Source organism: Heterocephalus glaber, unplaced genomic scaffold, assembly GCF_053883595.1.
Source record: "Heterocephalus glaber isolate CG9 unplaced genomic scaffold, H.glaber_assembly_v1.0 deba00001547, whole genome shotgun sequence".
NCBI classification, from domain to species: Eukaryota; Metazoa; Chordata; class Mammalia; order Rodentia; family Bathyergidae; genus Heterocephalus; species Heterocephalus glaber.
Genome location: NW_028258340.1, coordinates 4,343,960 through 4,370,209, shown reverse-complemented (window position 1 = coordinate 4,370,209; position 26,250 = coordinate 4,343,960). Strand labels below are relative to the sequence as shown.

At 40.1% G+C, this 26,250-nt stretch overlaps 1 non-coding gene and 3 pseudogenes across 1 annotated transcript; all 4 read right to left on the bottom strand.

The window, feature by feature from the left end:
* Positions 1-4,766: 4,766 nt before the first annotated feature.
* Positions 4,767-25,087, bottom strand: LOC101722564 (centrosomal protein of 135 kDa-like; annotated as a pseudogene).
* On the bottom strand, positions 7,343-7,449 carry LOC147824321 (U6 spliceosomal RNA). Its single transcript, XR_015442468.1, has one exon. It is a non-coding gene; the product is annotated as a U6 spliceosomal RNA (small nuclear RNA).
* On the bottom strand, positions 16,847-16,944 carry LOC147824320 (U2 spliceosomal RNA; annotated as a pseudogene).
* Positions 25,088-25,251: 164 nt separating the features above from the next.
* The window catches only part of LOC101722897 (shugoshin 1-like), a 75,939-nt pseudogene continuing 74,940 nt past the window's right edge, over positions 25,252-26,250 (bottom strand).

The following is a 26,250-nucleotide window of genomic DNA, read 5'->3' as shown; positions in this document are numbered from 1 at the left end:
TTGGGTGAAGTGCCCTAACTAATTAGCATCATACAACTTATAATTAGAAAATGTTAAATAAGGTCCACACCAGAGTGATTTTCTAACTGTGGCCTGAGGAATCAATTTGTCTGGTAGTACTCTTTTCAGAGTTTGAAAGGAGCATCTGTGAAATACATTTCTGGGAAGAACTTTCAAGAATGCCAACTCCTTTGTATACAAGTTGAAAGGAAATAAAAAATATTCGGATCCTACACATTACAGTTTTAATTTTTCACAATTAGTTCACTATAAAGAGAATTTCTTTAAATATCATTCTCCAAGTTTTCCTTCTTCTATAACCCTATTTGTTAACCATTTGTTAATTATTTTCCATCTCTCTTATGAACATATGATTTTATTAGCATGCAAACATAACTATGTTAAATTACCGTTGAAAACACATACAAATCAGTGGGACATAATGCTTTCCTCTTTACACTACATGAAATCTACTCTAAATATATTAGAATATTTTAACAGAGAGCTTATTTTAGCCCTGATTCTGACACAGGTTGGGCTGACTGAACCAGTTAAGGGAGCCTGTAGTTCTTACCATGATTTTCTGGACTGTTACACAAAGGTATATCCAGGGTGAATGTAACTTTTCTCAATCTCCCATTTAATTTTTTTTTTTGTACCGGGTATTGAACTTGGGCCCTTGCGCTTGCGCAGCAAGCGGCGAAACCACTGAGCTAAATTCCCCGACCACTTTTCTCAATCTCAATGTAATCAATAAATATATTCAGAAGTGATGACAAAAAATGATGACACTCTTAACCAGCTAGCCTTAAAATTTTATCTAATGTTTTTATGAACAATTGTTTCCTTTAGAAGATAACTGTGACAAATTATTTCCTTCATTAAAAAAGTGTATCAGGGCCCGGGATTTAGCTCAGTGGTGCCGCTGCCTGCCTCGCAAGTGCAAGGTCCTGAGTTTGATCCCTGGTATCGAATAAATAAATAAAGTATATCAGAAATTTTGAAACACATTCTACATTGCCTAAGTCATGTGAAGGGAATTATTTTTTAATCTTTCATTTTATCTTCTGATACCATACTAGGCCAAACTATGGTATCCTCCCTCCTTACATTCTTGGCTTGCTGGCCAGAAAGCAGTGATTTACTGATATTCAGTAAACTGTATAACTGTCATGAATATTATGAGTTTACAATCATAGATATCTGTGATTATTTCTGTTTTGTTAGCACTTGTGAGGCAGTATGTATGGATATGTGTATGCATGAGAGAGAAAAATGGGGGGGGGATCAGGGTGGGAAGGACTACATTTCATTCATCTTCTATCCTGAAGAATGATTGACAACTCTCAAGAAATGTTTGTCAAATGAATATTAGCTTAGTTAAAAAGCTAGAATTCTAGTATATAGATTACATTTTTTTTTTGGTACCAGGGATCAAACTCTGAACCTTGAGCTTGGGAGGCAGGCGGCTGTACCACTGAGCTAACCCCCTGGCCTAGATTACATTTTTAAATGTGATAAATTCATTCATCCTACCTCCTTTCATTTAATCATGCATTGAATTTTATTTAAAATTACTTTGTTGGGGCCGGGAATGTAGCTCAGTGGCACAGCGCCTACCTGGAAAGCGTGAGGCCCTGAGTTTGATTCCCGGTACCAAAAATGAAAAAAAAAAGCTCCTTTAAAATTATTTTGTTAATTTCTACCAGTCTTGTCTTCATTGATAGTACATATTTATTATCTGTATGTTCATTCATTTAATCAATAAATATTTGTGGGAAACTGCGGTGTATCTGGCATACATAAGCACTGGTCTGTTTTGATGGTGAAATATTCATATATGTATTAAGTTCCTCTTAATGATACAATATACATCAGTATCAATATAGGAAAGTATTAATAAGTCTGCCTTTACTACATCAAGGAAATATAGCCTCAATTCAGGAAGGATAGCTCTCTATCAGAAATATGATTCTAAAACATGAAAAATTCTTTTTTAACCAAAATGAATGGTCAGTTGAATAAAATATCAACAAAACTATTAGTTTTAGGTAGACTAATTTTTGAATAATTATTTTATACATCAGCAAATTACAATAGTATTATATTAATAACAACAAAACAGTAATAATACTATAAATTTATACAACGTACATACTTTTATATGTTATTCCATTTACAAGTCTGCATTAGTTGAGCACCTACAGTGTGGAAAACACAAAGGAAAGTGAATGAGTATCAGACATTCTTCCTCTTCCAGACAAACTAATTAAATATAAGGATGGACAATGTATAAATTTTATGGTAGCATGGATTATAAACATGGTAGCTCTTAAAAGGCTTTGAGGGAAAGTGGCTCTTGGGTGAAAACTTACAGCAAGAGGAAGAACTGGCCTTGCAGATGTGCAAGAAGGGAAAGCCAGACAGCAGGAATAAGAAGTAAAAACCCCAAGGCTTGTTAAAGAGGCAGTGAGGAGGCTGATGTGGCTGGAACTCAGTGAAGGAGGGGAGAGAACAGGACGTGAGTTCAAGGCACAGTGGAGACCCAGGTCATGTAGGAATTTCCAGTGACTGCACAGATTTGGCCTCTTATCGTGTGAGAGATGGGAAGGCAGTGGAAAAGATTTAGAAAGAAGAATATGATCTAAACAACTTTTAATGACCTATTGGGTTATTCTATAAAATGAAATGTTTCTGCCTATTCTGATATCACAAATCATATCAGTACAAAAAAATGAGTAATTACAATCTGTTAAAACCTCTGAGAAAGAAAAAGAATGAAGGCTGGGTTGCAGCTGGGTTTGGTCACCAGCGCTGAGGTGGAGGGGAAGGGGGGAATGAAAAGACAACCACATAGAATGGGACAAGATATTTGCAAATCATAGCTCCGGTAAGGGATTTGTATCCAGAATGTATAAAAGCTTTTGCAATTCAACAACAACAACAACAAAAATATCCTAACTTTAACAAACAAGCAAAAGACCACGTTCAGTGCTGCAAGGCTGTAATCCCAGCTACATGTGGCCCTGAGGCAAGAAGATCACAGCCTCAGGAATATGCGGAACTATAATAAAAGACCTAATGTGTGCAATTCTTGGGTTTGAGCCTTAGGACTTAAAAAGAAAAAAAAAAAAAGATTGATGTTCATATCTTTGGAGTCAAGAGAGAAGTAATATAGGGCTTGCAAAGTTTTTGCAATTTTTCCCTTTGTAAAATTTTTCTTTTGTACTGGGGATTGAACCTAGGGAGTGCTGAGCTACATCCCAGCCCTTTAAAAAATGTTTTCATTTTGAGACAAGATCTTGCTAAGTTGTCCAGGCTGGCCTTAAACTTGCAATTCACCCACTTCAGCCTGCCAAGTAGCTGGGATCACAAGCATGTGCCACCGCACCCAGCTCAATTTTTCCAATTTTGGAAAAAATATATAAATCTATAGATTCAAAAAGCTCAAGAAAATCTCAAACAAAGTAAACTCCAAGAAATTTGTGTTGTGTCATATGACAAACTTTTGAAAACCAAAGACAAAGTCTTAAAATCAACAAAAGGGATATGACACATCACCAACAGGGAAATGGTTCAAATAGTAATGGATTTCTCATCAGAAACCATGTGGGCCATAAGAAAGTGACACAACACCTTTGAAGTGCTCAAAGAAAAGAACAATTAGCTCACAATTTTATATCCAGATAAAATACTCTTCAGGGATGAAGGGAATATCAAGAGGTTCTCAGATAAAGGAAAATTAAGAGTATTTGTCACTGGCAAATCTACTCTAAAAGAATGGCTAAAGAAAATTCTTGAAAAATAACAGAAAAGATAAAAAAGAAATCTCAAGCCAAGCATGGTGGCACATGCTAGCACTCGGGGGGGCCTGAGTCAGGAGCATCACAAGTTCAAGTCCAGTCTGGACAATTTAGTGACTTGGTGAGACTGTCTGAAAATAAAAAATAAAAAGGAGCTGAGGATATAGCTCAGAGCAATTCCACTACCAAAAAAAAAGAAAAGAAAAAAGAAATTGCAAAACATTAGTAAGGAATAAAAAGGGGAAAGAGTAATGATATGAGTAAATGTAATAGGCTTCTTTTTCCCCTTCAATTTTTATGTTTTATTTTTTGGTATTTTTGAGACAAGGTCTCTTGCTTTGTAGTGCAGGCTGGCCTTGAACTCACGATGATCCTCCTGCCTCTCAGCCTCCCCAGTGCTGGGATTACACACTTGTACCCCGCGCCCCCAGCTCCTCTTCAGTTTTTAGTGTTTCATATGACTTTCTTTTTTCTTCACCTATGCTAGATAAGTACTGAGCTATACTCTAAGCCCTTGTTCGACTTGTCTGTTTTGTTTTCTTTTTTTAATGTCCATGTTCATGATTTTCAGAAATGACTACTTCAAATACTTCAGTCGTATTCTTTTAAAAATCCATCTAGCCAGGGATTTAGCTCAGTGGTTTCACTGCCTGCTGCGCAAGCGCAAGGACCTGAGTTCGATCCCCGGTACCAAAAAAAAAAAAAAACAAAGGTAAAAAAATCCATGTAGGGGCTGGGAATATAGCTCAGCAGTGCAGCATCTGCCTGGCAAGCACAAGTTTGATTCCGAGTTCGATTCCTGGTACAAAAACAAACAAACAAACAAAACCATAAAGAAACTCATGGAAAACCATTATTTATTTATTTATTTTTTGGTACCAGGGATTGAACTCAGGACCTTGTGCTTGCGAGGCAGGCGCTGGAACCACTGAGCTAAATCCCCGGCCCGAAAACCATTATTCTTTATGTTCTGGAGAATGTGAGGGAGACTTCAGAGTAGAAGTGAGGAGTGGTGTATGAAGACTGTTCTCCTTCATGTCTTTCCATTGAAATTTGCCTTTTTAGAGTATCATATCTGTTTGTAACTGTCCCCCTTTAGTTCAAAGCATGGTGTTTCCCCAGCTTTGACTAGTTAATTTGCTTTCTGAAAGGATTAACTTCTTCTTATGTAGATGAATTTGTGTATCTTTCTCATGGAAGTTTAAATGAGAATGAAATTCTTTATCGCTATTTGTAACCAACAGTAATTCAAGGTTTTTTGTTTGTTTCTTGGTACCAGGGATTGAACTCAGGACCTCAGGCAGGTGCAGTGCCACTGAGCTATGTCCCTGGCCCTCAAAGTTTTTAATCATGTATCTCTCACTTGAAAGTTGTTTTTTTAATAGGCCTGATTCTGACTATACATTTTCTTTTTTCTTTTTCTTTTTTTGGTACCAGAGATCAAACTTGGGTCCTTGCGAGGCACGTGTCGGAACCACTGAGCTAAATCCCTGGTGCCTGACTATACATTTTCTAATTCTACCAGAGCCCTCTCCAACTCAAGATTTTTAGAATTTGACTGTTGGGTCCTAACATCTTTGCCTGAATCATGCTTAATGCAAAGTTCTCTAAAAGAAGACAAATCATTTAATACTGTTGCTTTCTCATTTTCTTGATGTCTCAGCTCTTCTTCTAATCTAGCATGGCTTTTGCCATTGATGAAATCTGAGATTCATAAGCAAGATGTGCATTTATGTGCACCTGACTTTCTTTTTCTAGTAGGTCCACTCTTTCCCAAGGTGTCTTGTCTCTGTGTCAATAGAAAGAAGTTCCAGTTGAACTGAGCTGCTTTCTCCTTCAGCTTGATGAGCTTTGATCTCCCAGTCTTCCACACAGGTATCTATCTATCTATCTATCTATCTATCTATCTATCTATCTATCTATCTTGGTTTTCTTGCTCCTTAGCAGCCATTAAGCTTTCCGATCGGGACACCTCAGTTATGTAATTATGAACTCTTCTCTTGGTTTCTTCTTTTTCTTGCAATGCGGTCTCCAATTCCAATGAGTTGTCCTGATTTTCTCTTGCCATTGTAGCCAGGTCACCTTGTAAACTTCTGTTCTCCTTGAAAGATATTTCTCTAGACTTTCCTACCTCATCAAGTTCTTTGAGAGTTGCATCAAGCTGACACTGGAGGCTGCATATCTCCCGGTCTGGATTACTCAATGTTTCCTTTCAGTTGGTTCATAGATAAAATTCATACTTGAAGACAGTTATCTTCATCTGAGCAACAGCTTTTTCTTTACTAGCAAGAATTTTTTGCAAGTTTGCAGTCTTTTCTGTCTTCTCATGCATAGTCTCCTGGAGGAAGTCTTTTCTCTTTATCAGTAACATCAGTAGTCTTTTTCATTACATGAGCCTCTTCATTCTGTAAAGTCATCTTAAGGTTTAGCTCATCTATATTTTCCTCCAGTATTTTAATTTGTTCTTGGGAAGATTCAAATTCACCTCTTTTTATGGACAGTTGGTGCTGATAGTCATCAAGTGACCGCTGTAGCTGCTCATTTACTATCCTAAGGGAGTTCATCTCTGTTGTTTGATGGAATGAGTCACCAGCCACATGGCTAAGCTTTTGAACTTGGAGTTTTGATTTGTTCTGTAGTGACTCTATTGTTTCTTTCATTATTAACACTTTGATTGTAATTCATATTTTTCACTTTCAAGCTGATAATTAACACACATCAAATGTTCGATAGTTTTCTCTAATTCTGATTTGCCAAAAACACTCATTTCCTGGATATCTTCAAACTTTTCTCTTAAATCTTCCTTTTCTCCCATAATTCTTCTTCTTCTTCTTCTTCTTCTTCTTCTTCTTCTTCTTCTTCTTCTTCTTCTTCTTCTTCTTCTTCTTCTTCTTCTTCTTCTTCTTCTTCTTCTTCTTCTTCTTCTTCTCTTCTTCCTCCTCCTCCTCCTCCCCCTCCTCCTCCCCTCCTCCTCCTCCTCCTCCTCCCCCCTCCTTCTTTTTCTTTTCATAATTTTTTTAAAGCCAGGTAAGGCAAGTTCCTTTTCCATAAGACTAACAAGACTACTGGGCACAGTGGTATGGGTTGATTCCTATCTTAGTGCACATTCTTCCTGAGCTTCATTATATAAGACATTTAGTTTATCTCTTTCTGCTGCCAATAATTTAACATTGCATTGTATATCTTCCATATATTTTTCAAATCTTTCTAGCATATACTGAAGTTCATCTCTTTCTCTTGTGACCAGATGAATTTCTGAATTGTAATCACTCTTTTCTGGTGTTTTAAATTCTGGGATTCTTTTTTTTACATGGACAGTAATTTATAGAGCAAGATCTGCTCTGTATTATATGTTGGAGTCTTTCTTGCTCTTATAATAATCACATTCTTCTTCTATACCTTTGAGAAATGTATCTAAAAGAGAAGGTAACCTGTCTCGATATTTTATTCCATGTTCTAGCCTCTTCCTCTAGACTTCCAAAGTAAGCTCTCTTTCTGTAACTGCAAAACTTTCTATTTTTTTTGCTGTCTTTTTTTTTTTAAATATGGAATGCTTCACGAATTTGCATGTCATCCTTGTGCAGGGGCCATGCTAATCTTCTCTGTATCATTCCAATTTTAGTATATGTGCTGCTGAAATAAGCACTTTGCTAAGTCTTTACTTTTCTTGTTCAAGCTGATAAACAACAGTTTCCAGGTCTGATTTTAGGAGGTCATCACTCAGTCTCTCCTTTTCTTTATGGCATAAATCTAATTCCTGTTGAAATTTTGCCATTGTTTCTTCAAGATTCTGCATTTCACAGAGGTTTCTTTTCATCTCTTTCTTTGCTTCCTCAAGTTCTTTATCAGCAGTCTCAAGGATTTCTTCTTTATGTCTTTTTAGTTGCTGTATGAACTGATCTGTTTCAGTTAATTCTTGGCAGAGTTTTTCATTTTTGAGAGCTTGTTTGGAGGTTCTAGCAGGGAAGCGCTGCTACTCCTATACCTATACTCCTATACCTCAACTGAGCACACAGCTTCGGGAGGGACACACATGCAGTGAGGGAGGAAGAGGACACCCGCCAGGCCAGCCAGATCAGCCGAATCAACCTGTCGATCAAACAGGCATCAGATGTTGCAGCCAGATTGCCCTCACATCCAGAATTTTTCATTTTTGTTACTTAAATTAACTACTTCATTTGCTACTGTTTCCTTGGTTTCCATAAGCTCTGGAATATGCTTCTCCAGGTCTTTATTAGCTTGCTGAAGAAAGTCAACCTGCACATTTAAATAAGCTATCAGCTTCACTTTTTTTTTTTTTTAAGGTACTGGGGATTGAACTCAGGACCTTGCACTGCAGTTTCGAGGCAGGCGCAGTGCCACTGAGCTAAATCCCCAGCCCCTACATTGGTTTTATTTCTAGTTTCCAGAGACAGGATATCCGGGGAGCGACCACCATCCGAAGCAACTGACAACTGCTCAGTCTCTCATTCTCATAGTTCAATCCATTTGCTGTAATCTCTTACACTGTTTTCCATCACTGCTAGCTTTTCTTGTAGCTGATGAACTTCCTGCTGAAGTTCTTGAATCCTGTTATCAACCACTTGCAGGTCTGTGATAGAAGGGGCATCTGGCTGTGGAGCTGGGTAAGAAGTGACTTCATAGGGAGGAACTAACTCATCAACTTGCATATGCTGGCATCTGACTCCAATGCTTCTTTTCTTGCCACCTGGAATTGGTAGTAGAGCGTGCAAATTCTTTTCATGAACTTGTTGAATTTTTTTCAACTTTGCTCTCTTTCTCCAAAAGTTTGAATTTGTGAATATATTGGTTATTTAGAAATTTCAGGTCTGCTGTTTTACATGCACACTTCTTGAATGTAGTTTTCAACTCCTTTTTTTTTTGGTACTGGGGATCGAACTCGGGACCTTGCACTTTCAAGGCAGGTGGCAGAACCACTGAGCTAAATCCTCGGCTCCATCAACTCTTTCATATTTTGTTTTGAGCAGTTTCTTTAACTCCAGGTATAATTCATTATTTTTTTCTTTCTCTCTCTATATATATGTTTTGTCTTTATTATTTATTTTTATTTGTTGAAAGTTCTGGAGATTAAACCCAGGGTCTTTTTTTTTTTTTAACCCAGGGTCTTTTGCATGCTAGGCAAGGACTCTACCACTGAGCCATGCCCCTACCCATATTTTTAAAAAGTTTTAAAGAGATATATTTATCATTTTACCACAGATTTGGGAGTAGTCCATACCAGTTACATTGAAAAAAATGTTTGATGGGTTGGGAATGTAGCTCAGCGGTAGAGCACCTGCTTAGCACCTATAAGGCCCCAGGTTTGATTCCCAGCACATAGATACACACACACACACACACACATTATATCCATCTATAGGGTAAGTTTTTTAAAAAAAAGATACATCCATAGGATTGAATACTCTGCACTCATCACAAAGGATATTAAAAGATATCACAGAACTATATTAAAGTAGGAGAAAAGCCAAGACATATCTGAATGTATATATATTCATATATATCCACATATAATATTCATGAATATATATTCATATACATAATTATTTGGCTATATATTCTTTTTTGTTTTTTTTTTGGTACTGGGGATCGAACTCAGGACCTTGTGCTTGCGAGGCAGGCATGGTGCCACTAAGCTAAATCCCCAGCCCAATATATTCTTATGATTATATAGAGATTTAAAAGTCAGCCAAAAATAAGAACCAAGATACTCATGTAAAGGTACAAGATCCCAATGATGAATGTAACTGTATTTTATGCCTAAAATGTACCAATAAACTTAATAAAAATAAATAAATAAAAGTCAGCTAACCAAAATTTGGTGGTGACTGACTCTAGTCGGTAGAATATTAGGTAATTTTTCAACATACTTTTCTGTATTATTTAAACTTCACAAATGTTCACTTAGGAAAATATTATCTTTATGAAATATTTTAAGACTAGAAAGTGACCAGAGATGTTATAAGGAACAGTAATGCTAACATGAGAAGTTGACTATGTACTAGACATTATTTTAAATGTCTTATATGAATTATCTAACTTCTTACAACCCTATCAGATTATTCTCATTTGCAGTATTAAGCAAACTGAGGCTTGAAGAGTTTAATTGTTCAACTCTCATTCCTTATTTTCTTTACTCAATCTTGCATTTTCAAGTTTATAAGGTTCCAAAACAAAATCAAAATGGGCATTTTCCTCTTCAGCTTTCACAGCAGATAATTTTGATTGTCGAAGGCTTTCCTGTTATATGAACTAGGTCACTGAACAGGTTTTCTACCAAAGGTAAACACCGGTACCCAGCAGATCCAATCTTCTCCTAACATTAATATACTTCCTCTCTGCAGCTGCCCTCTTCTTGACTTTCAAAACCAGTTTTACTCACTTCCCAAAATTAAGGTCCCTCGGCCTGCGGCTGCATCACCCTCCCCGCTCACCTCCCTGCCGCCCTCTCAGGCCGCTTCAGCAGTTTGAGAATGTCGCGGTCTGGGATCTGGGCCCGGAAAGGGAGGCGCCGCGATTGGCGGGCGGGCTTGGTGCTAAGGGCGCGCTGGGCAGCAATTGCAGCCTTGATCTGTTTTTTGAGACAGGGTCTCACTGTGTAGCCCAGGCTATCATGCACCACCACATCCGGCTCCTTGTTTGACCTCCCTCCCCCGCCCCCCAGTACTGAGGATTGAATCTAGAGCCTTCATACTGAACTATGTCCCCAGCCCTTTGTATTATTATTATTATTATTATTATTATTATTATTATTATTATTATTTTATTTGAGACAGGGTCTTGCAATGTAGTTCAGGCTGGCCTTGAACTCACTATGTAGCCCAGACTGGCCTCGGCCTTGCAGCAATTCTCCTGCCTCAGCCTCCTGAGTGCTGGGATTACAGGTGTGTGCCACCACGCCTTTTTTTTTTTGTACCGGGGATGGAACTCAGGGCCTTGTGTTTGCAAGGCAGGCGGTGGAACCACTGACCTAAATCCCTGGTCCTTTTTTTGGTTTTTGTTTTTTATATGGCTCAAGTGAAATATTCAGTGTTTATTTTTTATCAGTACATGTTTCCAGTACATAAGGATTTACGTTAGTTCTGGGGAGTTGGTACATATACAGACACACCTCAATTCTTTTTTCACCTCCTTTCCCTCCTCCCCCTCCTCCCTTCTTCCATCTCTTGATCCCCTTCCCATTTGAAAAATATTTAGCTCCCTACTTCCTATTACTTATCTTTTATTTTGCTCTTTATTTATATTTTGGATTTCTCATCTAAGGGAAACCATGTGAAATTTAAGCTTGTGTGTCTGATTTATTTCACTTAACATTATAGTTTCAAGGTGTGTCCATTTTCCTAAAAATGCCTCAATGTTATCCTTCTTTATGACACAGTAGTACTCCATTGTGCATAAATGCCACATTTTCCTTATCCATTCCTCTGTTGATTGACGTATAGGCCACTTCCCTGATTTAGCTATTATGAATTGCACTGATATAAACATGGGTATGCATGTGTCACTGTAGTATGATGACTTTAACTGTTTGGGAAGATACCTGGAGGAGGAATAGCTGGGTCAAATGGAATTTCTACTTTTAGTTTTTTGAAGAATCTCCGTACTTATTTCCATAGTAGTACTAATTTATATTCCAGCAACAATGTAGTAGGGTTTCTTTTTTATCACAACCCCCCAGAATTTGTTATTATTTGATTTATTGATGATGGCCATTCTTTCTGGGGTAGGGTGGGATCTCAGTATTGTTTTAATTTCCATTTTTCTAATGGCAAGTGATGTTGAGCATTTTTTCATTTTTTTTGACCATTTGTATTTCTTCTTCTGAGAAATTTCTATTCGTTTCAGCTGCCCACTTTTGATTGGGCAATTATTTTGAGGGGTCTAATTTTTTTGAGTTCTTTCCAGATGTTAGTCCTCTGTCAGAGGTATACCTTGCAAAAATGTTTCCCATTCTATAGGTTGTCTCTTTGTTCTGTTGGCTGTTTCCTTTCCGGTGCAAAAGGTTTTAAATTGATATAATCCCATTTGTTGATTGCTGGTATTATTTCTTGTGCCATTGGACTTTTGTTCAGAAAGTTCTTGCCTACTTCAAAAGGTTTTTTTGGGGGTCGGGGGAGGTACTGGGGTTCAAATTCAGGAATTTGCGCTTGCGAGGCAGGTGTGGTGCCACTGAACTAAATCCCCGGCCCAATTTTTGTTTGTTTTTGAGGCAGGGTCTCATATAGTTCAGACTGGCCTTGAACTCACTATGTAGCCCAGGCTGGCCTCGAACTCCTAGTGATCCTCCTGCCTCAGTCTCCCAAGTGCTGGGATTACAGGCCTGTGCCACCACGCCTGGCTTGTTTTGTTTTTGAGATAAGGTTCCACTGTGCAGTTCAGGCTGGCTCCTTTTTTTTTTTTTAATTTATCCTGAATCAATCTCTTTATTTAGTAGTTGTAAGTCCTCCAAGTCTCACAGGAGTATTGGTCACAGGTCTCTCTTTCCTTAACTTCTCAATCTTGGGCCAGGAATTTAGATCAGGGTGCCTTGCCTGCCTTGCAAGTGCAAGGTCCTGAGTTCGATCCATGGTACTGAAGAAAAACAACAATAACTTCTCAATCTCGTGTTCTAGAAAGTTTCATTGCATGTCTCCAAGATTTCCTTTGTGTACTTCTTTTTGGTAACCAACAGAAAAAAGTTAAAGGGTTTGAGTTTTCTGCCAGATGAATTCCAAAGGATGCCTCTCTCTCTCTCTTTTTAACCTCCTGCTGCTGGCTCACCAAGAAAGATGTCAGGGGCTGAGTCTGAGGATCCCTGAGGCTGATATAAGGAACTTTACCCACCCCTTTAACATAAGTATGAAGGTTTGATGACTCCCATCATGGAAAAAGAATTTTCAGGACATGTCAGTAAAAGAGGCATGAGTAGGATTTATTTGAGGTAGATATAGGATGTACTCAAGAATGGAGTGCAGGAACTCAAACAAATGAGGCACCCAGGCTGGCCTTGAACTCACAGCAGTCTTTCTGCCTCAGCCTCCTGAGTTCTGGGATTACAAGCAGGCACCACCACACCTGATTACTTCAAGAGTTTTACCTATTTTACCTTGCAGCAGATTAAGTGTTTCTGTTTTAACATTTAGATCTTTGATCCATTTTGATTTTAGTTTAGTGCATGGTGATATATATGGGTCCAGATTCAATCTTCTGCATGAAGATAGCCAATCTTACCATCATCATTTATTATTATTATTTTTTTTGGTACCGGGGATCGAACTTGGGACCTTGTGCTTGAGCTAAAATCCCTGGCCTCCATCATCATTTATTAAAGAGGCTATATTTCCTACAGTGTAAATATACAGTGCACATTTTTGGCCCTTTTGTCAAAGATTAAATAGCTGAATTGCCTGGAGTTATTTCTGCATCCTCTATTCTGTTCCATTGATCCACATGTCTGTTTTTGTGCCAGTACCATTCTGTTTTTATCACTGTAGCTTTGTAGTATAACTTGAAGTCCAGCATTGTGATGCCTCCTGTCTTGGTCTTGCTTGTTGTTTAGGATTGGTTTTGTTAGTCTAGGTCTCTCCTGGCTCCATGTGAATTTTTGGATTGTTTTCACCAGTTCTGTGAAGAATGCTATTGGTATTTTGATTGGAGTTGTGTTAAATCTGTGTATCAATTTTGGACGTAGGGCCATTTTGACTATATTGGCTCTGCTTCTTCAGGAACAGGGAGTATCTTTCCATTTTATCATATCCTCCTCAATCTCCTTTTTCAGAGTATTGTAATTTTCATTGTAGAGGTCTTTCACTTCCTTAGTTAGGCTAATATCTAAGTATTTAATTTTTCTTGATACTCATGTGAATAGTATTATTTTCCCAATTTCTTTCTCAGTGAGTTCATTACTGGTGTACAGGAACACTACTGATTTTTGTGTTTTGTATCCTGCTACATTGCTGATTTTTTTTTATATCGGGGATCGAACTCAGGACCTTGCTCTTGCCAGGGAGGCGTGGGGCCACTGAGCTACATCCCTGGCCTTGTCTTCCTGATTTTAGAGGAAAAGCTTCCAGTTCTTCCCCATTTAACATGATGTTGGCAGTAGGTTTGTCATAAATGGCTTTTATCAGATTGAGTTAAGCTCCTTCTATACTTCTTTTCTTTTTTTTTCTAATTTATTTTTTATTGATACATTTTAGATATACATAATGATCACAGTCATCATAGAGAATGCATACCTCTATATATTATATCTTGCTTCTTTTTTTCCCATTCCCCTTCCCTCACTTCAAGCCCTCTACCCCTCCTTATTCACAAAAGCTGTTTTCTTTCTTCCTTCTATTCTTTTTTTTTCTTGTCTTTACTTTGCTCCCTCTCCTTGTTCCCCTTCTCATTTGAACATTTTTCATCCCATTTCCCAATATCTATGATATATTTTGGTCTTTATTTCCACATTTGCTTTCTCACACCAGAGAAACAATGTGGTATTTAAACATGTGTGTCTGATTTAGCTCACTTAAGAGTATGGTCTCAAAGTACATCCGTTTAGCTAGAAATTTCTCCAGCTTGTCCTTCTTTAATGGCAGAGTAGTGCTCCATTGTATAAAAAAAAAATCTTTACCCATTCATCAGTTGATGGGCATTTGGGCTGTTTCCAAGATTTAGCTATTATAGGGTTGGGTTTTTTTTTTTTTTTTTTTTTTTGCTACCGGGGGATCCACCTCAGGACCTTGTGCTTGCAAAGCAGGCAGCAGAACCACTAAGCTAAATCCCCAGCCCTAAGATTTAGCTATTATAAACTGTGTTGCTATAAACATGGGTGTGCATATATTGTTGTGCTATGATGCTTTTTTTTTTTTATATACTGGGTCTCACTATGTAGTCCAGGCTGTTCCTAAACCCACTATGTAGCCCAAGCTGGCCTCAAACTCGTGGCAATCCTCCTGCCTCAGCCTCCTGAATGCCGGGATTACAGGCATGCACCACCACCCGGCTTGTGGTATGGTGCTTTTAATTCTTCCAGGAGATACTAAAAGGGGAATATCTGGGTCCAATGAGACCTCTAGTTCTAGTTTTTTGAGGAATATCCACACTGATTTCCACTGTGGTTGCACCAGTATATACACCTACCAACTGTGGAGAAGGGTTCCTTTTTCCCCACAGCTCCACCAACATTTGTTATTGATTGATTTCTTGATAACAGCCATTCTTTCTGGAGTGAGATGGAATCTCAGTGTTGTTTTTATTTGCATCTCCCAAATGACCAGTGATGCTGAACATTTTTTCATATATTTGTCTGTTGTTTGTACTTCCTCATCTGAGAAGTGTCTATTCATTTCAAATGCCCATTTTTTGGATTGAGTCTTTAAATTTGGGGCGGGTCTGATTTTTTTAAAGTTCTTGATATGTTCTGGATATTAGTCCTATGTCTGAGGAACAGCTGGTAAATTTTTTTTTGCCACATTGTGGGTTGTCTCTTCACTCTGTTGTTGTTTCTCTTGCTGTGCAAAAGCTTTTTAATAAGATGAGATTCCAGTTGTTGATTCTTTGTGATAGTTCCTGTGTGATTGGGGTTTTGTTCATAAAGTCTTTGCCTACACCAGTGTCTTCAAGAGTTCTACCCATTCTATCTTCCAGCAGATTTAGCATTTTTGTTTCAATATTTAGGTCTTTGATTCATTTTGATTTTAGTTTAGTGCATGGTGAAAGATATGAGTCTAGTTTTAATCTTTGGCATGTGGAAAGCCAGGTTTTCTAGCACCATTTATTAAAAGGCCATCTTGCCAGGGATTTAACTCAGTGGTTCCGCTGCCTGCCTAGTAAGCACAAGGTCCTGAGTTCGATCCCTGGTACAAAAAAAAAAATCTATTCTGGTCTCTTTTCCAAAAAAACCAAAAACAAACAAACAAACAAACAAACAAAAGAGTGTGTCTACTATTGGGCCGGGGATTTAGCTCAGTGGTTTCACTGCCTGCTGCACAAGTGCAAGGACCCGAGTTCAATCCCCGGTACCAAAAGAAAAAAAAAAAAGAGTGTAAAAGGCTATCGTGGTTTTTTTTTTTGTACAGGGGATCGAACTCAGGTCCTTGAAGTTGCAAGGCAGGGGGGTGGAACCACTGAGCTAAATCCCCAGCTTAAAAGGGTATCTTTCTTCTAGTGAAGATGTTTGCTTCCTTTGTCAAAGATAAGATGGGTGAGTATGTTTCGGGTTGTTTTTACATCTTCTAATCTGTTCCACTGACCCTTGGGTCTGTTTTTTGTTTTGTTTTGTTTTTTTGTCAGTACCATGCTGTTTTTATCACAATAGCCTTGTAGTATAATTTCAAGTTGAGAATTGTGATGTCCCCTACCTTGCCTTTGTTGGCCAGAATTGCTTTTGTTATTCTAGGTCTCTTTTGGTTCCAAATGAATTTTAAGATTGTTTTCTCTAATCCTGTGAGATATGCTATTGGTATTTTCACAGGGATTGCATTAAATTCATATACTAATTCTGGAAGTATGGCCATTTTCACTATATTGGTTCTTCCTACCAAAGAACAAGGGATATATTTCCATTTTCTGATATCCTCTTCAATCTCCTTTTTCAGAGTACTGTAGTTTCAAGGTAAACGTCTTTTACTTCTTTTGTTATATTGATTCCTAGATATTTCATTTTTTGGGGATGCTATTGTGAAAGGTGTTGTTTCCCTAACTGTCTCTCAAACTTCTGGGAAGATGAGGGAATGGTGAGCAGCAGAGAAAGAACCTCTCTGGGATTTGGTGTCCTGACATTGGAATATAGTGGCATGAGGAGAAGGAGCGAAATGAGTCTGGGACCCAGGAAGAATCTGAAGTGAGAATTGAAGTCCACAGGGAGAGCTAAGAGAAAGACTTCAATGAAACAGATGGAGGTGGTAGGTGGTGCTTTGTCCCAGAGTCTGGACTCACAATGTGGGAAGGGTGGCTTGAACCCACAGACACACGCTGACTACTGGTGACCCCAGAGGCCTCCATGGAGAAATGCACCAGTGGAATGGAGCAGTGGACACAGCTGACTACAGTGGCTGGTGAGTTATTCAGGTTCAGACACCCCCAGGAGAGGGCAATTGGCTGATAGCCATATTAGATACTACACTTGATCTTAGCCAAAAGGCCGAGAAGCGATGGTAGCCATATTAGAGAGGGCCCAACTGAGCTTGGAACTCAGAACAGTTACAGGTCAGCTCCATCTAGTGGCTCCTGCTGTTGTGGTGAGGGTGCCAAGTTCAAGCCAGCAGGAGGCATATGGACTGTAGTAGACTCAACAAATCCAGTCCCAGCCTCATAGCTAGAAACTAGCCTGAACTTCAGTGTCACTAAAGGTCCAGACTTGCTAGGATTATCTACAAACCCATCATAAATCAACTGTCTTGCTGGGATTAAACAACTCGGGTCTGGACTTTGCCTGTACCATCTCCCAGGGACAGCAGAGACACACCTTGAATTGGACTTTTTTTCTCTTTTTTCCCTTTATTTTGTTCTTCTTTTTCATTCTTTCTTTTCTATTCCTCTTTTCTAGTTTTTGTTCTTGTTCTGTTATTTTTCTTTCTTGTTTGTCCTTTTTTTTTCTTTTTGGTACCTGGGATTGAACTCGGGTCCTTGCGCTTTCAAGGCAGGCTATGAAACCACTGAGCTAAATCCCTGGCCCTTGTTTGTTCTTGTTTTTACATAACTGTGAACACAGTTTCCAGTTTTTTTGTTGTGAATGTCCCGTACTGTCCTTTTTTGTTTTTGGTACCAGGGATCGAACTCAGGACCTTGCCCTTTTGAGGCAGGCAGCAGAACCACTGAGCTAAATCCCTGGGCCTGTTTTGTCCTTGAAAATGACAGAAAGAAAATGACCAGACTACTCTCCTAATGACCATGTTAGATAATGACTACAAGCAAAGAGCTTAAATAGGAAATTTTAGAAAGTGTACTGATCATTAATCCTGTAGTGGTCTATGATATTATCTGAAGGTCACCGGGTATTCCAGAGTCTGTAAATCTAAAGAAAAATCATGGATCAGGAGGCCTTATGACCAATGTTTCTCTTTTTCCTGGAATAGATTACTCTAGCAGTTTGTATCTTAAATTATTTTCATGTGTGTACTGGTCAGCTTTCTTCCCATTGCTGGGAAAAAATCCCTGATACTTGCAATTTAAAGGAGAGGTTTATTTTGGTTCACAATTTGAGAGGTTTAGTCCATGGTCAGCTTTCTCTAAGACAGAGACATCATGGAGGAAGGGTATGGTGGAGGAAGGGTGCTCAACTCACTGTGGCTGGGAAGAGCAATTTAGAAAGAGCCTGAGAGGTAGGGTTCAGGGTCTAGACATAGTCCCCAAAGCCACATCCCCATGACCCACTTCATCCAACTAAGCTTCACCTCCAAATAGCCCGGTCAGTGATGAACTAACCCATTCATGAGATTAGTGTCCTCATAATCTAATCCTCTCCAGGAGCCTCTTAATCCAAGTTAGTTGACAATCAAGATTAATCGACACTAAACATCTTTTCTTTGGAATTTAGAATGTCAGGCAAAAATAAAACAAAAAGAAAATTTGTGAAGGACAATTGCAAAAGACAAGTTAACGCCTTTAGGTGGCTTCAATTTGACAATAAACAGATGAAATGGAGAAAAAGACAGATAAATTTATTACATGCAGAGAGGCAGTCACATTGTATAATTAACATTATTCAATTTTTTTTTTTTTTTTTGGTACCGGGGATCGAACTTGGGACCTTGCGGCAGGCGGCGGAACCACTGAGCTAAATCCCCAGCCCTGTATAATTAACATTTGCTCAACATGATTCAAAAGCTTATACACCCCTTTTCTATATGGGAGGATGAGAATGGGGAATGTAGATAATTTGGAGGAGTTGTAAATGATTATTAGGGGAAAGGAATAATCCTGAATACAGACATTAGCTTGTAAAAGAATTCTTTTTGGAATTTAGATGAGTCCAAGGGACAATCATTATTTTGTAATAAAGTCTGTCCAGGTGTGGTTACATTCCTCATTCTTCTTTCCTGCCATAGATGAGATTTCAGAGTGGAAATGGAAGGCAACTGTGTTTCCTTTGGAGAGTCTGGTCTTAAGGTAGATAAGGAAATTTCAGAGACAACCCCTCCCTATCACAGGGTGGGGGGCAAGGTTAGAAAGACCTTCAATTTGAGGCAAATTCGAAGGTACCTTGGCATGTCAAAGCTCTAGTCTTTGCAGTATTGCTTTTGGAACCCCAATACCAGCAAAAACAGGTTTTCCACAACCACTACCTCCTTGTCTTTTTAAAAATCTTTCTAATCTAGTACATAGTTTGGAGAATAACTTTTTATTTTTTTATTCTAAGACAGGAGCTCACTCAGTTCCCCAGGTGGAGCTTGAACTTGCAGTTCTCTGGCCTCAGCCTCCCAGCATGCTGGAATTAGAGGTGTTCACCACCATGCCTTGCTTTATTTAAATTCTTTACAACAAACATATTATTTTTGTAATTTTTGTGAAGTCATTATAGATTTTTAAAAAAATACTATAGGTAAATCAAAAGAGAAACCTAAAGTATATTCAAGTAACCCGCAGAAATACAAGTGAAGGAAACAAACAAAAAATCCCACAAGAAACAAATAGGAACAAAAATTAAAATAAAGGGCCCGGGATTTAGCTCAGTCGTTCTGCTGCCTGCCTCGAAAGCGCAAAGTCCTGAGTTCAATCTCCGGTACCCAAAAAACAAAACCCAAAACAAATTAAAATAAAAATCTTAAAACTTAATATAATTACTTATATTAAATGTAAATGGTCTGATTATACCAATTGAAAGACAGAGTCTGGCGAAGTAGATTAAAACATGTGACCCAGGGCTGGGGATTTAGCTCAGTGGTTCCAGCGCCTGCCATGCACGCTCAAGGTCCTGTGTTCGATCCCTGGTAGCAAAAAAACGAAAAAACAAACAAACAAACAAAAATGTGACCCAAATATGAAATCCACTTCAAATGCAAAATAGGTAGATGAAAAGTAAAAAATGAAAAAATATACAATCAAAAGAAAGCAGATTTGGCTATAATACTATCAGACAAAGTAGTTTTCAGAGCAATGAAAGTTACCATGGGCAGAAAGGAATTTTATATAATGATAGAAAGATCCATCTATCACAAAGTACAAGCCTGGTGGGGTGGTGCAGGCCTGTAATGCCAGCACTTGGGAGGCTGAGGCAGGAGGATCACCCCGAGTTTGAGGCCAGCCTGGGCTACATAGTGAGTTCAAGGCCAGGCTAGGCTACATAGCAAGATCCTGTCTCCAAAAAACAAAAACAAAAAAACAGCAATCCTAAAATATGTGTGGACAAATTAACAGAGAAGCAAAGCACGTGAAGCAAAAACTAATACAACTGAAAGAAATAGAAAAATCCACAATTTTAGTTGGAGACCTCAACACTCTTTTTTTTTTTTTTTTAAAAAAAACCCCACAAAAACAGGATCTTGTTATGTAGCCCAGGCTAGTCGCAAACTCATTATCCTCCTGCCTCAGCCTCCTGTCTCAGCCTCCCAAGTGCTGGGATTACAGGCATGCCCCACTGTACCCAGACAGATGGCATATTCTCACCTACTCGGGATTTCCATCTGGAGTAGACGGTCTTCAGCTAGTAACACTGAAGCTCACGGGGACCAGCGCTGTCAGCTGCGAGGTTAGCAGCATGGTAGAGCAGCCTCAGGCAGGCACGGAAGTGTTCCTGAAACCAGTGGTAGCTGCCGGCTCCTAAAGGCAGAGGGCGGACAACAGGGAAAGGGCTAATAGCCCCCAGCATTCAAAGCCCAGGGGTGTAACATTGCCAATTCCTGATTGCTATACAAATTAGGCAAGAACCCTCAGCTGACTGGTAACACCTAGGAAGTCTGTACTAGGCCCCTCCCCTTTAAAGGGCCCAGAAGAAGAGAGCAGAGGATGAAGACAGCTGTCTGCAGGCTCAAGACCAGCCCACGTTTAATTTCCATCCTAGGTGCAGCTAAAAACTCATGCTAGCTGGTGACAATAACAGTAGAATACACCGTGGAATATAGAAAAAAATAGTTCATATCCTGGGCCATAAAAGAAATTTCAGAAAATTTAGAAGAATTGAAATCACAGAGCTTATGTTCTCTGACCACAAGGAATCAAGCCAGAAACCAATAAAAGAAAGATAAAAGAAAAATATCTAAGCACCAAAAGAGGAAAGACCACACTTGTAAATAACACACAGGCCAAAGAGAAAGTATCAAAGGAAGTAAAAAAAAAATACATTTAATTGGATGAAAATAAATATAGCACATCAAAATTTGTGAGATGCTCCTAAACTGGTGTTAAAAGGAAAGTTCACATTATAAGGAAATGTTTACATTAAAAAAGAGGAAAAGTTTCAAATCAGTCACCTAGTCGCCTTTAAAACCTACAAAAAGAGGTAGGATATGTCATGTACAGGTGCAAATTCCCTAAGATGAGTGTTATCATTATGTATATCTGAAATGTACCAATAAATGTTGTGCTTCAAAGAAGAAAAAAAAGCTACCTAAGGGCTGGAGGTGTGGCTCAGTGGTAAAGCACTTGTCTAGCATGTAGGAGTCCCTGGGTTTAATCCCCAGGGCAGCAAAAACAAAACAAGCAAAAGCTATGTAAAGAAGCGAGGCAGTAGTGTGCACCAGACCTGTAGTTCCAACCTGGGAGGCTGAGGCAGGAGGATCACGAGTTTGAGGCCAGCTTGGGCAATGTAGGGTGACTCTGTCTCTTATTAAAAACAGACAACAAAAACAACAGACTACATAAAGAAGGTCAAACTGAATTCAAGAAGGAAGAAGAAAAAGTGCAAATAAAAGTAGAAATCAATGAAATTGAAAACAGAAAAACAGTAGAGAAAAAATATAAAGGGAGCTGGTTCTTTAAAAAACAATGAAATTGGCAAGTCTCTAACAAAACTGACAAAGAACAAAAAAGAAGGCACAAATTACTAGTACCAGAAAAGAAACAGGATATCATTATAGACTTTCTGACATTAAAAGGATCATAAGGGAATACTGTGAACAGCTCTATGCACATAAATTTGATAAATTAGATGAAATGGGCCAATTCCTTAAAAAGCACAAATTACTGCAATTTACCCAATATGAAACAGATAATTTGAGTAACCCTGTAACTATTACAGAAATTGAATCTGTAACTTAAAAACTCCCAAGAAAGTAATCCCCAGGCCCTTATGAATTCTACCAAACATGAATTCCAGGTATATTCTATCATATACCTTAAAAAGAAATTTTTTGTTTGTTTGTTTTTGAGACAAAGACTCGCTATGTAGTTCAGGCTGGCCTTGAACTCACTATGTAGCCCAGGCTGATCTCAAACTCGAAATAATCCTCCTGTCTCAGCCTCCCAAGTGCTGGGATTACAGGTGTGCGCCACCATGCCCAGCAAAAAAAATAAACATCAAATTCACAAAATCTTTTTTTAAAAAATAGAAGAGAGGGCCAGGGATTTAGCTCAGTGGTTCTGGCCCCTGCCTCACAAGCACAAGGTCCAGAGTTCGATCCCCGGTACCAAAAAAAAAAAAAAAGAAGAGAAAGGAATATTTCTCAACTAATTTTATTACCAGAGAAAGAAACCAAAACAAGAAGAAAGAAAATTGCTAACTAATAAACCCCATGACATAGGCACAAAAGTACTTAAATTATTCACAAATAGCATTAAACTTTTATAAAAAAAGAATTACACATCACAAACAAAAGGGATTTATTCCAGAGATACAAGGTTGGATCCTTGATTGAAAATCAATCCATGCAAATTATCATATTAACAGGCTAGAGAAAGAAAAGAATATGATTGTATTAATTGAGAAAATGTATTTGACAAAATTCAACATCCAACAAGGATTTCACTGAAAATGGTAGGTAAGAAGTTTCTGAAGTCCATTTTTCCATCAAAACCATTTTGTTAAAAACTGGCAAAAACTGGAAAAAAATCAACTTCTTAGAATTCTAGAAATTAATTAAAAGTTTACAATGATTGGTACAGGATTTAATTAAGAAAAACAAGCTGAGAAGCAGGCATGAGGGCACCCTGCCCCCACGGTTATCAAGTGAGAACAGTGATGCCCAAGCCCGGGACTTATTTTAGCAGCCTGTTCACAAATGTCCCACAGCCCTGCCACTCCATCAGGTCCTAACCATGTCTGTCTATTGTTGCCTTTTTATTTTTTATTTTGGTTTATTTTATTTTTGTGGTACAGGAGACTGAACCCAGGGAGTGCTGAGCTACATCCCCAGCCCCTTGCATTTTTTATTTTAAGACAGTACAGTGGACCCTCGAGTTACGACCAGCCTGGCATACGAACAACTTGGGTTATAACCAGAATTTTAGTTTTAACCCAAATGCCAGCCACTTGTGCTTCCAGATGGTCTCAGACACAGATTTAACCCTTAAAGAGTTCTGGAAGAAACCTTACAACCTCCTTTCCTGTATGGGGTTGAGAAATCCTGGACCAATGTCTCTCTAAGGACACTGAGATCTGTCTGTATAGAGGAGAGAGACTTTGAAGGCTGTATAGAGGAGGCTGAGCCTTCAATTGACCAACTTGAGTTACAACCAGCCCTTTCGAATGAACTGAGTTTGTAAGTCAAGGGTCCACTGTATCTTAGTTGCCCAGGCTGACCTTACATCTATGAACTTCCTGCCTAAGCCTCCCATGCAGCAGGATTACAGGTACAGCTATACCAGTTCCAATAGGAAATCAGGAGCTGACACCAACGCTGAGCCCAGGATCTTGGTATAATACTGGTTGGTGTTCAGCTCTAAGAAGAAGTTGATCTTGGAGTTGTGCCTTCAGACCTGGGAAGTAGTAGAAGATGTCATCAAGAAAACAAATTAGCCGGTGCCTGGAATGCTGGTGGGCCCTGGACAGGATGGTCAACGGGCATTACACCAGCCAAAACTGGTGACTTAGAAGGGTAGATCAGCCCTCAGAACCAAAAAAGTCATTATCAGCACCTCAAACCTCAGGAGAAGCCCTCTATCATGCAGAGAATCTAACCTGGGTGCCAATTGCCAAGGCCACCAAAACTTCCTTCTGTTGTGGTGGAGCCTTACACTGTCACTGAACTGCAGAATCAGCCTCCCCTTCCTTCCCTCCTTCCTTTCTCTTCAGAGTGCTGGGGTTAGCAACATGTGCCACTGTGCCCAGCTGGGATCAGCTTTCTGAGCAGATGAAAGGCAGAGGTCATGGAGAAGATCTCAGGGAGCAGGTGGTGTGTGCAGGTGGCTGGGAAAGATCCCTGCATCATTCATCGATAAGCACAAGAAACTCAACCTGAGCTGCAGCACCACACACAAACCCAGCCCAAAGTTTCCTGATTGCTGCCCTCGGCACACTCAGGGAGGCTGGGAGGACCCTGCAGGGGCCAGTGAGAGCCGGGGCTCTCTGCTGCAGCTCAAGTACCAGGAGCCTGAAGATGACATCCACTTGGCCTTGACTATGAGCCGGAGCTGAGTGAGGAGCCTGTACAGGACAGAAGAGCAGGGCCCAGTGTGGGGCTGCCAGCCTCCACTCTGCCTTGGCTGGCTTCCCGGTGGGTAGGTCTTCTAAGGGCATGGCCTGGAAGAGACATCATCCATGATAATGAAGGCTTCAGGCCAGGTGCAGGGGACCTCTTGTTGGCTAGAGGGTCCTCTGGGGACCACAACTCTCCAAGGGGATCCTTGCTCTCCTTACCAAGAAAAACTCCCCCAAGTCAGCCTTCTGCAAGTCGTCATTGCTCCTACAGTCACAGCTCCTAAGGCTGAATCGAGAAGTACCACTCCTCTGCTTCTTTCTTCTCACCCGTTGCTACCAACACCACCTTCTCCTCCTTGTCTAGGAACAGTGGCCACTCTGCTACAGGCATCCAGGGCATCTCCAAGGTTGGGGTGAACCAAGATGCTGACATGAAGGTTAGGTTGACCTCCGGTGCCCAGGCCAAGACATTGGTCCAGCTCAAGCTGCTCCAGAACCAAGCAGTGTTATAGCATCAAGAGAAGAGGCATCAGGACTGGGGATTTAGCTCAGTGGTGCCACCAGCTCTGGGCTGGGGGTCTCAGGGTCTCTAAGAGTGGGGACTCTGAGCTGACCTCCCCCCAACACACACATATACAGCCTTCGAGAGTCCCAACTTCATCATGTTCAGGACTGTCCTTCTGCATGTCCCTCCAAGAAGGAACAGGACGGGAAGGCTGCTGTCTACATGACGTGTGGCTCCTACCATCATGTTCAGGACAGAGATCAGCTTCTTCACAGGCATGGGGGTACAAGTGAGGAAGCTGGAAAGCAGGTGGGGGTATGTGAGGCTTAGGGGGCTAGAAGGCTGGCCCCCTTTCTAGTGTTTGGTGCAAGAATGAGCAACCTGATTCCTTAGGTAAAGAGTGCCGTGCAGTAATGGCCCTGAAGCGGTAGAATGAGGGCAAGTCAGAGGGCCGGGAAAAGATGGAGAAGCCAGAGCAAGACGGCTATGCTGCCCATCTCCTCTAAGACTCCAGGTGCCATGGCAGTGAAGATGAGGAATGGTGTGGGGCAGGTGGCAGTCACCCCCCAGTCAGTGTTTGTGTGCCTGAAACCCAAGAACAATAACGTGTCCATCTGGGAAAGAATGAGTCACTCGCAGCCAGCCATGATCTCTGAGGCATCTGTCCAAACTCTTCCTTTAGCACTGCTGGCTTGGTGGCCACTGAGGCCAAGGGCTGCTGAGCCTACAGGCCTCCAGCTAGGGCTCAGGTTCACCCTTGCTTGCCACGCAGCACAATGGCACCCCAGTGCACCCTGTGCTCCTGAGGCCCACGGAGAAGTACTGATTTACAATTTCAGGGATGTGTAAGTCCCTTTTGCACCCTACAAAGATGTGTCCCTTGGTGACTTCAATGGCCAGCTGTGTGCCATTTGAGGCAGGGGACACGGGAAGCCCCAACTGTGACTTTGCTGCAATTCTGCAAAGGATGTGGTCCTACACTCTGTTTGGCCAGCTTTTGGTGGCTGGCATCTTGCCACCAAAGGAGGCAAGGATGGTAACTCTTGTGTCTTAGTTACTTTTCTTGTTGCTGAGACAAAGTACTGGACACCACAAGTAAAGGAGGAAAGTTTTAGGGGCTGGGGATGTGACTCAGCAGCACAGAGCCTGCCTGGCAAGTGCAAGGTCCTGAGTTTAATCCCTGGTACTGAGAGAAACAAAAAAGGAGGAAAGGTTTATTTTGGATCACAGTTTGTAGAGGTTTCAGTCCACTGTCAACTGGCTCCAAGGCAGGGCAGCATGGCAGAGGGGAAACAGTTCACGGCAGTCAGGAAGCAGTGAAGCAGCAGCAACAGGCGGAAAGCTCTGTATCACTGAGGTATATCCTTGGCCCTTTTCATAATTTTATTTTGAGACAGATTCTCACTAAGTTGCCCAGGCTGGCCCTGAACTTGTGATCCTTC